The sequence below is a fragment of the Canis lupus genome, chromosome 3, assembly GCF_048164855.1.
Source record: "Canis lupus baileyi chromosome 3, mCanLup2.hap1, whole genome shotgun sequence".
In the NCBI taxonomy this organism is placed as follows: Eukaryota; Metazoa; Chordata; class Mammalia; order Carnivora; family Canidae; genus Canis; species Canis lupus.
Window position 1 is genome coordinate 49,530,720 of NC_132840.1, and position 11,705 is coordinate 49,542,424.

The following is an 11,705-nucleotide window of genomic DNA, read 5'->3' on the forward strand; positions in this document are numbered from 1 at the left end:
CCCAATGCATGGCTCAATCCCACCACCCCAAGATCATACCTGAGCCAAAATCAAGAGTTGGATGCTCAACCAACTGAGCCACCCAGGCATCCCTCATATCCTCAGGGTTTTTTTTTTTGTTTTGTTTTGTTTTTCTGCCTTTTTAAATATTTTATTTATTTATTTGACAGAGAGAGCACAAGCAGTGGGAGTGGCAGGCAGAGGGAGATGGAGAAACAGGATCCCCGCAGAGCAGGGACCCCAACGTAGGGCTCGATCGCAGGACCCTGGGATCATGTCCCAAGCCAAAGGCAGACCCCCCGCAACCAACTGAGCCATCAAAGCACCCCATATCCTCAGTTTTTAAAAATTCTGTTCTGGGGCACCTGGGTAGTTCAGCAGTTGAGCATCAGCCTTCGGCTCAGGTCATGATCCCGGGGTCCTTGGATCAAGTCCCACATCAAGTTCCCCACAGGGAGCCTGCTTCTCCTTCTGCCTGTGTCTCTGCCTCTCTCTGTATGTCTCTCATGAATAAATAAAATCTTTAAAAAAAATCTGTTCTGCTGTCTTATTGGTTTGTAAAAGCTCATTGTATGTTACGAATATTTCATTGGTGGTGCAGATATTGCAATTTTGTTTAGCAATAGAATTTTAGAATTTCAAGAACTTCCTCATAATTATGAGGCATTTAAGGCAGTTTGCCAGGATCCTAAAAATACAATCCCACATTTTTTACATGGTTTTCTATTCATTCCAACAGATATTTGTAGAATTAGGTTGTTTTTTAAAATATTTTATTTATTTGGGATCCCTGGGTGGCGCAGCGGTTTAGCGCCTGCCTTTGGCCCAGGGCGCGATCCTGGAGACCCTGGATTGAATCCCAAGTCGGGCTCCCGGTGCATGGAGCCTGCTTCTCCCTCTGCCTCTCTCTCTCTCTCTCTCTCTGACTATCATAAATAAATAAAAATTTAAAAAAATATATTTTATTTATTTGAGAGAGAGATAGTGACAGAGAGCGCAAGTGGGGAGGAGAGGGAGCAGCTCGATCCCAGGACCCTGAGTTCATGACTTGAGCCGAACGAAGGCAGACACTTAACTGACTGATCCACCCAGGTGCCCTAAATAGGTGTTATTTACCAGGTCCTTAAGCAGTCCCAGAGCTGCACCCTTCTCTCTTGCTCCTGGCACCGGAGTAAGGGTCTAGGCTCCATGTATACAGCTGGCATCAAAAGGAGCCTCAAGAAAGGCAAGCTTAGCAGAGCCAGGCATCCATCTGCTTGCTGTAGGGACGGGTGTGAACCTCCTGCAGGAAGGGTGGTGGTAAGTCCTGGGGCCAAAAGGCTCTGCTGGGCACCGCAGACAGCACGGAGGCCCATGCTGCAGACTCTCAACATGTGGCACAGGCCTTACAAACACTGGCCTTGAGGAGGAGGGGCAATGCTCCCAACATTCGGATCTGCTCTTCTCACGCTGAGTCAGAGTGGAAAAAATTCATGGGAGCATGCAGCAAAGGGAATGTTTCAATCCCTGAGGGAGAGAAGGACCTTTCAGACTTATCCGAGGAAGACCTTACTTCCATGGGAGAATGCCATCTCTCGACCATGCCCAGCAGATCAAGGTCACCACCTCTCACTTTCCAGATCAGCTGGCAGCCTCCAACACCTCCTGCTTCCCCTCAACTTCCTGTGAAGCAGCCCCTCAGCCCCTCCCATGACTGTGAAAGTGGTTTTTCCCCAGCAGCAGGTCTGCACATAATTTCCTTTAGAAACTGAGATGGCCAGCTCTCTTTAATTCAGAAGCTCTGATGGCCTTTTAGGTAAACTGACTCCTCTCTTTCCTCCCCTGAGTTTTTCCTGGAAGCAGCTTGACAGGACTTACTGGAACAATATGGCTCCAGTCCCCACACCAGCCACCGCTTTGAGAAGTAGGAGGCACAGAGCCATCCAAGGTCATGACCAGAGGGGCTTGAAAAAAAGACCTCCAGAGATAAGAAGACAGAGGTTGTAGGGGCACGAGTAGGGGCTGGAAGATTCTGCAGAGTGTGCACAGTGGCTTGTCTGGGCCTCGGCCTTCCCGGAGCTGCTGACACATCTATTGTCTCCTTTTTTCTGCAAGAACACAAATTGAGGCTGCTCTGGTTTCTGGTAATGTGCCGATGATTTCCTCAACGTGGCTGCTGCTCTGAAGACTAACTTCAGCCGCCTAAAATGGTTCACTTGATTCTCTTCCCACTCTGTCTTCCCCACTCATGTTTCAGGCCAGAGCAGCACAGCATAACTGGGCTCCATTCACTGCTTCAGGCAAGCATGGCCCAAAACAGGTCTTCTTCTTTTTTTTTTCTTGATTTTTAAAAGAGATTTTATTTATTTATTCATAAGAGACACACACAGAGAGAGGCAGAGACCCAGGCAGAGGGAGAAGCAGGTTCCCTGTGGGGAGCCCGATGCAGGACTTGGTCCCAGGACCCCGGGATCATGACCTAAGCCAAAGGCAGACACTCAACCACTGAGCCACCCAGGTGCCTCTTTTACTTTTTTTTTTTTTTTTAAAGAATTTATTTATTCCTTTGAGAGAGACAGAGACAGAGACAGAGCACAAGCAGGGGGAAAGGCAGAGGGAGAGGGAGAAGCAGACTCCCTGTTGAGCAGGGAGCCTGATATGGGGCTCAATTCCAGGACCCTGAGACCATGACCTACTCCCAATGGAGACACTTAACTGACTAAGCCACCTAGTCACTCTGAAAAAATTTTTAAAGATTTTATTAATTTATTCATGAGATACACACAAAGAGAGGCAGAGACATAGGCAGAGGGAGAAGCAGGCTCCCAGGAGCCTGATTTGGGACTCGATCCCAAGACCCTGGGATCATGACCTGAGCCAAAGGCAGATGCTCAACCACTGAGCCACCTAGGCACCCCCTGACATTTTTTTAACATAGAAAATTTTAATGAAGTTAAGGGCTCATACCAAAAGGCATACCACAAAGTAATTATGACATCTGAGCAGGCTCTCTCAGGTGACCCCAAACCACAGAATGTAAGCAGAGGAGGTACAGACACAAGCGTTCTGTGGGGCATGGTTTAGGTTTGCCCAGAAAGAAGGGCTTTCTTTGAAGGATAAACCTCATCCCTTCAAAGAGTTCTGTGTGAATCCGGGCCCAAAAACATCTCCTGAGGAAAGGAGTCTGTTGTTCTAAGACTTACTCTAAAGCCTCATATTTATGGAAATACAACTGCACTTTCTTGCCACATGCAGAAGTACAAGGGCTACCAGACAAATGGGCTCAGCCTGTCACTGAGTGGATACAGACAAGTAAACAGATACTTGTAATTTGGGGTGGTGAATACAAGACTGGACTGGGGGGCAAACGCAGCTTCTGGGTGTGGGAAAGAAAGAGGGGAAAGGGGGGCACATGGGCGATTCAGTGATTGAGCATCTGCCTTTGGCTCAGGGCATGACCCCAGGGTCCTGGGATTGAATCTCACATCCGGCTCCCCACAGGGAGTCTGCATCTCTGCCTCTTTTTCTGGGTCTCTCATGAATAAATAAATAAAATCTTAAAAAAAAAAAAAGTGAGAAAGGGAAAGTTGTGAAAAATCTCTTGGGGTGACGGGGAGGGATGAGCTATTTGGGACCACAAACACAAAATGAAGGACTGGACTTCTGATCCTGCTTTTCCCCCACCATTTCCTTGGGACACACAGTACCTGCCTTCCCCTCTGCAGTGACTCAGATCTCTGCTCCAGGTGTACTCGGAATCAAATCAGGGCTGCCCACACATCAGGGTTTGGGAGATGCTGAGAAAAACAGATGTGGACAGACTGACTTCCTGTGGTTGCTTACTCACCCCTGACTCCAAACACCCAAGGAGGGACATTTTTAGGGGTGAGTCCTAATGCTGCTTCTCTCCGGAGAGCAAAGCGTAAAAACATATCCTGAAAGTTGTTTCATGGGGTAAGAAGTGGCTGGCTGTATTTTAGTTTTGTTTCTTTCTTTTTTCTTTTTCTTTTCTTTTCTTTTTTTTTAAGATTTTATTTATTTATTCATGAGAGACACACACGGAGAGAGGCAGAGTCATAGAGAGAAGCGGGCTCCTCGTAGAGAGCCTGATGCGGGGCTCAATCCTGGGACTCCAGGACCACGCCCTGGGTCGAAGGCAGGCACTAAATCACTGAGCCACACAGGGATCCCCTGTTTCTTTTCTTTTTAAGATTTTATTTAGTTACTTGAGAGAGAAAGAGAGTTCAAGCAGAAAGGAAGGGCAGAGGGAGAGGAAGAAGCAGACTCCCGCTGAGTAGGGAGCATGATGTGGGGCTCCATCTCAGGACCCCAGGATCATGACCTGAGCCAAAGACAGCCACTTAACCAACTGAGCCACCCAGGCATGCTGGCTGTATTTTTCTGGTGCCTCTTTCTGGGGATTATCTACTCCGCATATGATATTCCCAGGGGTTATAGTAGGGGCATCTCCTCTACTCTCAGTACTTCACTTCTAATACTTCTGCTAATGTGCAGGTTTTTCTTTCTGCACCAACCAACTCAGAAACACCATCTGGGTGTCTTAAAATTGAACTCAATCCTGATGCTATCATACTGGAGTTAGCATCAGATCCCATAGGTTAAGGACATCGTCACTTTGAAGAGAAAAACTATAAACTATATTCTCTTCAGAATAAGAATTTCAGGGACGCCTGGGTGGTTCAGCAGTTGAGCGTCTGCCTTTGGCTCAGGTCGTGATCCTGGAGTCCCGGGATTGAGTCCCACATCGGACTTCTGCATGAGGCCTGCTTCTCCCCCTGCCTGTGTCTCTGCCTCTGTGTGTGTGTGTCTCTCATGAATAAATAAAAATAAAATCTTTAAAAAAAGGACTAAGAATTTCAGACCAATAAACATGTGAAAAGGTATAAGGAAGATACTGGAACTGTAACACAAGAACACAAAAACATCCAAAAGAACCAATCAGAAATACTAGATTGAATTTGTAGTCATTGACTAAAGAACAATATTCAAATATTCTGTTGAATAAACAGCAGAATGAGGACGTTGGGGCGCCAGGGTGACTCAGTTGGTCAAATGTCTGCCTTCAGCTCGGCTCATGATCTCAGGGTCCCGGGATCGAGTCTTACATTGGACTCCCTGCTCAGCGGGGAGCCCCCTTCTCCCTCTGCACTTCTCCCTGCTTATGCTCTCTCTCCCTCTCTCTGTCAAATAAATAAATAATATCTATTTTATTTTATTTTATTTTTTAAGATTTTATTTATTTATGCATGGGAGACGTGGAGAGAGAGAGGCACAGGCAGAGGGAGAAGTAGGCTCCATGCAGGGAGCCCAACATGGGACCCGATCCCAGGTCCCCAGGATCCCACCCCCGGCCGAAGGTGGCGCTAAATCGCTGAGCCACTGGGGGTGCCCAATCTTTTTTTTTTTTTTAATAAAATGATCACAAAAGAATAAAAAAGGTGTAAACGCACAAGGACAAGAGGGTGGAAGAGGAGACCAAGCAGAGGCCTGCCCAGCAGTATTTGTACATGAACAGCTGATGATGACTTATAACTCAGTAGAGAAGCTGAGAACTTGGTGCCCTGGGGACCCAAGCACAGAGAAGAGCCAGCCTACTGGGAGGAATGAAGAGGACTTCTGCATAGGAAACTTTTGAGAAATGCGACATCACCTTTGAGGGAAGCTCGGTGAAGCCCCCAGACATGCATCTGGCTTTTTTGGGCTCTGCTCTGGGCATGGAGTCTGCTTGGGATTCTCTTTCTGCCCCTTCTCCCCCTAAGAGAGAGAAGAGAAAGAAGAGGAGAAGAAGGGGCGCCTGAGTGGCTCAGCGGTTGAGCATCTGCCTTCGGCTCAGAGCATGATCCCAGGATCCAGGATCAAGTCCCACATCAGGCTCCTTGCAAGGAGCCTGCTTCTCCCTCCGCCTATGTCTCTGCCTCTCTCTCTGTGTGTCTTTCATGAATAAATAAATAAACTCTTTAAAAAAAAAAAAAAAAAGAAGAGAAGAGAAGAGAAAGAAGAGATAGGTTTTTGTAACAGTGAGGCAGCCCCTGGGGACCCTAGGACTCCGAGGGAGGGTCTAACACCAAATCCTAACCTCTTGTCCTAAACTTCTGCCCTTGGTTCTTTAGTCAATCTGTTATTCCCTTTGCGATGGTCAGAATGTTTGTGTTCCTCCTCAAAATTCCTAATGCCCTATGTGATGGTATTAGGAGATGGGGCCTTTAGGAGGTACTTACATTATGAGGGTGGAGACCTCATGGATGATATTGGTGCCCTTTATAAAAGAGACCTAGAGGGGCACCTGGGTGGCTCAGTGGTTGACCATCTGCTTTTGGCTCGGGCCATGGTCCTGGGGTCCTGGGATCAAGTCCCATATCGGGCTCCCCATAGGAAGCTTCTCCCTTGGCCTATGTCTTTGCCTCTCCCTGTGTGTCTCTCATGAATGAATAAATTTTTAAAATCTTAAAAAAAAAAAATAAAAGACACCCAGATAAATCCTTCCCCTCTTCAGTCAGGTGAGGACACAGGGAGACATGCTGGCTATGAACCAGGATGAGGGCCCTGACCAGTAGGTGACCATACTGGGCCTTGACCTGGACTTCCCAGACTCCAGAACTGGAATGAATAAATTTCTGTTGTTTATAAGCCAGCCAGTCTGTCGTATTTTGTTATAGCAGCCAGAAAAGACTAAGACACCTTCAAAAACCGCTCCTGCCTTTTCTAGGCCTGCACTAGCCCAGGAAGCAGGTGCAAAGTTTCCTCAAAGTCTAGGGGTCTGGGACACTGCCACAGGGAACTGCAGCAGTAACATGGAACCAGGCACACGGGGATATGGACAGTGTAATTCCATTCACATCACATTCTGGAAATGGCAAAGCTACAAGGGCAAAAATAAAATCAGTGATTATCAGAGCATGGCAGTGGGGGAAGAGGAGACAGATGGGGCACCAGCACACATTTTGGAGTGATGTAAATGCTCTCTATACGTTGATACCTGTGTGAGTCATACGATCATACACTTTTGTCAAAATAATTTAAATTGTCTGTTTAAAAAGGGTAAAGATGGGACTAAAATTTTTTTTCAAAAGATTTTATTTATTCATTTCTGAGAGGCAGAGACACAGGCACAGACACAGAAGCTTCTCCCTCTGCCTGTGTCTCTGCCTCTCTGGGAGCTTCTCCTCCCTCTGCCTGTGTCCCTGTCTCTCTGTCTCTCATGAGTAAATAAATAAAATCTTAAAAAAAAAAAAAAAGGCCAGCTCTAGGACACCTGAGTGGCTCAGTCACTTAAGCATCTGCCTTTGGCTCGGGTCTTAATCCCAGAGTTCCTGGATTGAGCCTACATTGGGCTCCCTGCTCAGTGGGGAGTCTGCTTCTCCCTATCCCTCCCTCTACTCATTCTCTCTCTCAATCACAAAAATAAAATCTTTTTTTTAAATAAAGTCTTTTTTAAAAAAAGTTAACTTTATTGTGGTATAACTTACATGCTTTCAATTTTTAATTTACTTCATAATTAAAAAACAAAATTTTTTAACCCCAGGATCCCTGGGTGGTTCAGCGGTTTAGCGCCTGCCTTCAGCTCAGGGCGTGATCTTGGAGACCTGGGATCGAGTCTCACATCGGGCTCCCTGCATGGAGACTGCTTCTCTCTCTCTCTCTCTCTCTCTGTGTCTCTCATGAATAAATAAATAAAATGTTGTGTTTTTTAAAAAAATCTTTGGGGGAGGAAAAAAAGGAAAGAAAGAAAATGCGCATAAAGCGTTTGGCTCGGGGCTCAAGCGCGGGCTTCCAGCTTTGCAGCGGCGCCCTCCAAGCTCCTTATGCTCTCATCTCTAGGACGCACGCGCTCCCTCCCACGGAGGCAGAGGCCGGGGCCCGGGCCCTGCACCCTCACTGTCCTGCTCGATACTTGGGGAGGGGAGGGGCGCACGAGCAGCGCCGCGGGCGTCCAGAGGGAAGCTCCGCTGCGCCCCCTCGCGGAGCCGCGGAGACCCAGCTCCGGCTCCCTAACCTCGGCTCCGACAGCCCCGGGAGGGGCCGCGTCTGCGGGCGGGGGCCGTGCCCGGGGTGGGGGCGTGTCCAGGGCGGGGGCGCTTAGGGAAAAGGGCGGGCCCCAGCTGGGCACCTAGGGGCTCCCCGCGTTGGGGGCGAGGGCGTGGCTGAGGGGCGGCGCGGAGGGGCGAGGGGCGAGGGAGCGGAGTCCGTCCCCTCCGCATCCCCGGCTCGCTCTTCTGATCCGCCTCCAACCCACGGTGTCGGTGACTGGACGGCGGCCTCTTAGACTCGGCGTCCCACGCAGCCTGGATCATCCTTGGTCTCAGCCAGCCTGATGCATTCTTTTTTTTTTTTTTTTTTTAAGATTTTATTTGTTTATTCATGAAGACACACAGAGAGAGGCAGCGACACAGGCAGAGGGAGAAGCCGGCTCACTGTGGGGAGCCTGATGGGGGACTTGATCCCAGGACCTCAGGATCACACCCTAAGCCAAAGGCAGGCGCTCAACCACTGAGCCCCGCCCCCCCCCCCCCCCCCCCCCCCCGTCCCCCGGGTCCCTCTTCCGATCGTTCCATTAGTAAAATAAAAAATCCGTTAGTCAATAAATAGCAGGGCCTGTTGAGAAAAGGCCCAGCTTCAGCCCAAGGTTGGGGAAATTCTCGAGGTGAATGGGCCTGGAACTTGGTTCCCAGATTTAGCCCAGGGCCTGCATGTGGCTGTTCTGGGTCCCAGGGGGAAGGTCCTAGGTAAGGGCCTGGCTGACCAGTGGCCTCTGGGCCTCAGAGGCGGGATGGCAAGGGGCAGCTCACTTTCCCTGAGAGGGAGAAGTCTCCCAGGCCAGCAGGCTATACTCACACTAGCAGGACCTTAGTCCCCTTCTCCTCTGGGAGGAAGCCCTTGGCCTTGGTGGCCCTCTAAGGGTCCCTGCCTCTCTGAGGACCAGGGTCACCTCTACTAGTATTTTTTTTTTCTCCCACTTTGAGATTGCTAAACTCCAGTCTACCTTGTTTTAGGAAGCCTGTTCAACCTCCTAAATGGGACTTTTTTTTTTATTAAGATTTTATTTATTTATTCATGAGAGACACACACAGAGAGAGAGGCAGAGACACAGGCAGAGGGAGAAGCAGGCTCCATGCAGGGAGGAGCCCGATGGTGGGACTTGATCCCGGGACTCCAGGATCACACCATGAATCAAAGGCAGACGCTCAACCGCTGAGCCAGCCAGGGATCCCAATAGGCTTATTTCTATATTTTTACTGTCACTTCCAGATGCAGAGCTGCTCAGGGCGGGTTGCATCTATCTGGCCAGTAAACATGGCCCAGCCCAGGTTCTGGACCAAGTTTTGGGATTGGCACAAGGAGAACCAAAAGCTTTCAGCGCAGGCCCCGGCTTGTCCACCTTGCTCCCCCCAAATCCTTCCTTTCTTTCCCACTAAGGCCAAAACAGTTCCCACCTTTCAGACTTTGAAGCCCTCTCACCCACCTCTCTTTAGAATTTACACTAATTATGGACAGAGTTTAGCCATATTTTGCACATATGAGTTGGATTCTTTTTTAACTCTACAAAAGATTCTGTTTTTTTTTTAAGCCAATGTTCGAAAAAAAATCAAGTAGTATCAAAGTATACACATTGAAAAGGAAGTTGCTTTCCCATTCTTGATCCTTTTTTTTTTTTTTTAAGTAAACTTTATACTCAAACTGGGGCTTGAACTCAGGATCCTGAGATCAAGAATCACATGCTCTACTGACTAAGCCAGCCAAGTGTTGCCCCCCTCTTCCTTGATCCTTAATTACTTCTTCCAAAGGATACCTCTGTTACACATTTTTATTACCTTTCTCTTGTTTTTGTTAAAATTGATTATGAAAATAAATACAAATAAAAGATACATGCCTTTATAAAAAGTTGCTAAGTGTGAAATGAAACACATAGAGGTAAAGGTACTTGGAGGAGATTTTGCTTATATGGAGACTGGACTGGATGAAGTTTCTTGAAATAGAAGTCCAGTGACCTTGGAATTGAGGAGGACTTGCTTCTCTGCCTGATTCATTTTCCATTAAAAACACAGGCATTCTTTCCTGCTCAGAGGACTTTTTTTTTTTTTTAGGTATAATTTATGTACAGTTCACCGGTTTAAAGTGTACAATTCAATGGTTTTCGGTATATTTACAGAGTTGTGCAACTGTCATCACAGTCAAATTTAGGACAGTTTCATTTCCCCCAAAAGAACCCCTGTACATTTTAGCTCCCCATATCCCCCCAAGCCCTGTCACCCTTAGCAACCACTAATCTATCTTTTATCTCCATAGATTTCCCTATTCTAGACATTTCACATAAATGGAACCATGCAATATGAAATCTTTTGTGACTGGCACCTTTCACTTAGCCTAATTTTTTCAAGGGGTATTCTTGATGTGGCATGTAAAACTACTTCATTCCTTTTTATGGCTGAATAACATTCTCTTGTATGGAGAGACTGCATTTTATTTATCCATTCATCAGTAGATGTATGTTTGCATTGTTTCCACTTGGCCATTATGAATAACATTGCTGTAAACATTTGTGTACAAATGTTTGCGTGGATGTACATTTACATTTCTTTTGAAATGACTGGAATATCTGGGTCTTAGGGTAACTACATGCTTGTTTGTTTATTTATTCATTATCTGTACACCCAACACGGGCCTTGAATTCAGGACCCTGAGATCAAGAGTTGCACACTCTTCTCACTGAGCCAGCCAGGCACCCTATGTGTTTAATTTTTTGAGGAACTGCTAGACTTTTTCTGAAAGTGGCTGCATCATTTTTTTTAAGATTTTAAAATTTTTATTTATTAATGAGAGATACAGAGAGAAAGGCAGAGAGAGAAGCAGACTCCTTGTGAAGAGCTTGATGTGAGATTCGATCCCAGGACCCTGGGATCACAACCTGAGCCAAAAGCCGACATTCAACCATTGAGCTACTCAGATCCCTGGCTACACCATTTTATGATTCTTCAGCACTGTATGAGTGTTCCAATTTCTCTATATGTTACAACATTCGTTGTTATCTGTCTTTTTGATTATAGCCATCCCAGTGGGTGTGAGTGGTATCTCATTGTGGTTTTTATTTGCATTTCCCTGCTGGCTGATGATCTGAGAACTTTTTATAAACTGCATTTTGCAAGTAGGGTTTTCTGTCCAGTTGTCATTGTCACCTGATGTGGTAATGCCTCTGAAAGACGTGAGGGTGTCCACTTACTCTTCAGTTTTTCCCCAACAGCAATAATGTCCTCTGCATTATGATTATGAAGCCACCTAATCATTCAAAGCTTCTTGAAAAAAAAAAAAAAAAAGAAAGGCTTCTTGAGCACAAGTGGGCTATTGGGTCCTAGGATACAGAGAAAGAGAGAGAGAGAGAGGGAGAGAGAGCCAAACCTTGCCCCTTGTAGAGCTTGGTGCATAAGGGTGTGGCCCTGGATTCCAATCCTTGCTTTGTCACCTCCCAGCCATGTGGCTTTGGACAACTTCGCCCAGCCTCTGTTTGCCAGTTTGTGAAATAACGTTGCTCTGAGAGTCACATGTAAAGCGCTAGGCACAGTGTCTGGCACGTAGTGAGTGCTTGTAGGCATTGGTTAAAGGTGAAGCCAGACAAAATACATGTTAACAATAATGGATAGTGAGATATGATCAAAGAAGCATAAAGTGTCATGGGAGCACATAGTGGGGACCCCAATCCCACTCCAGGGTCT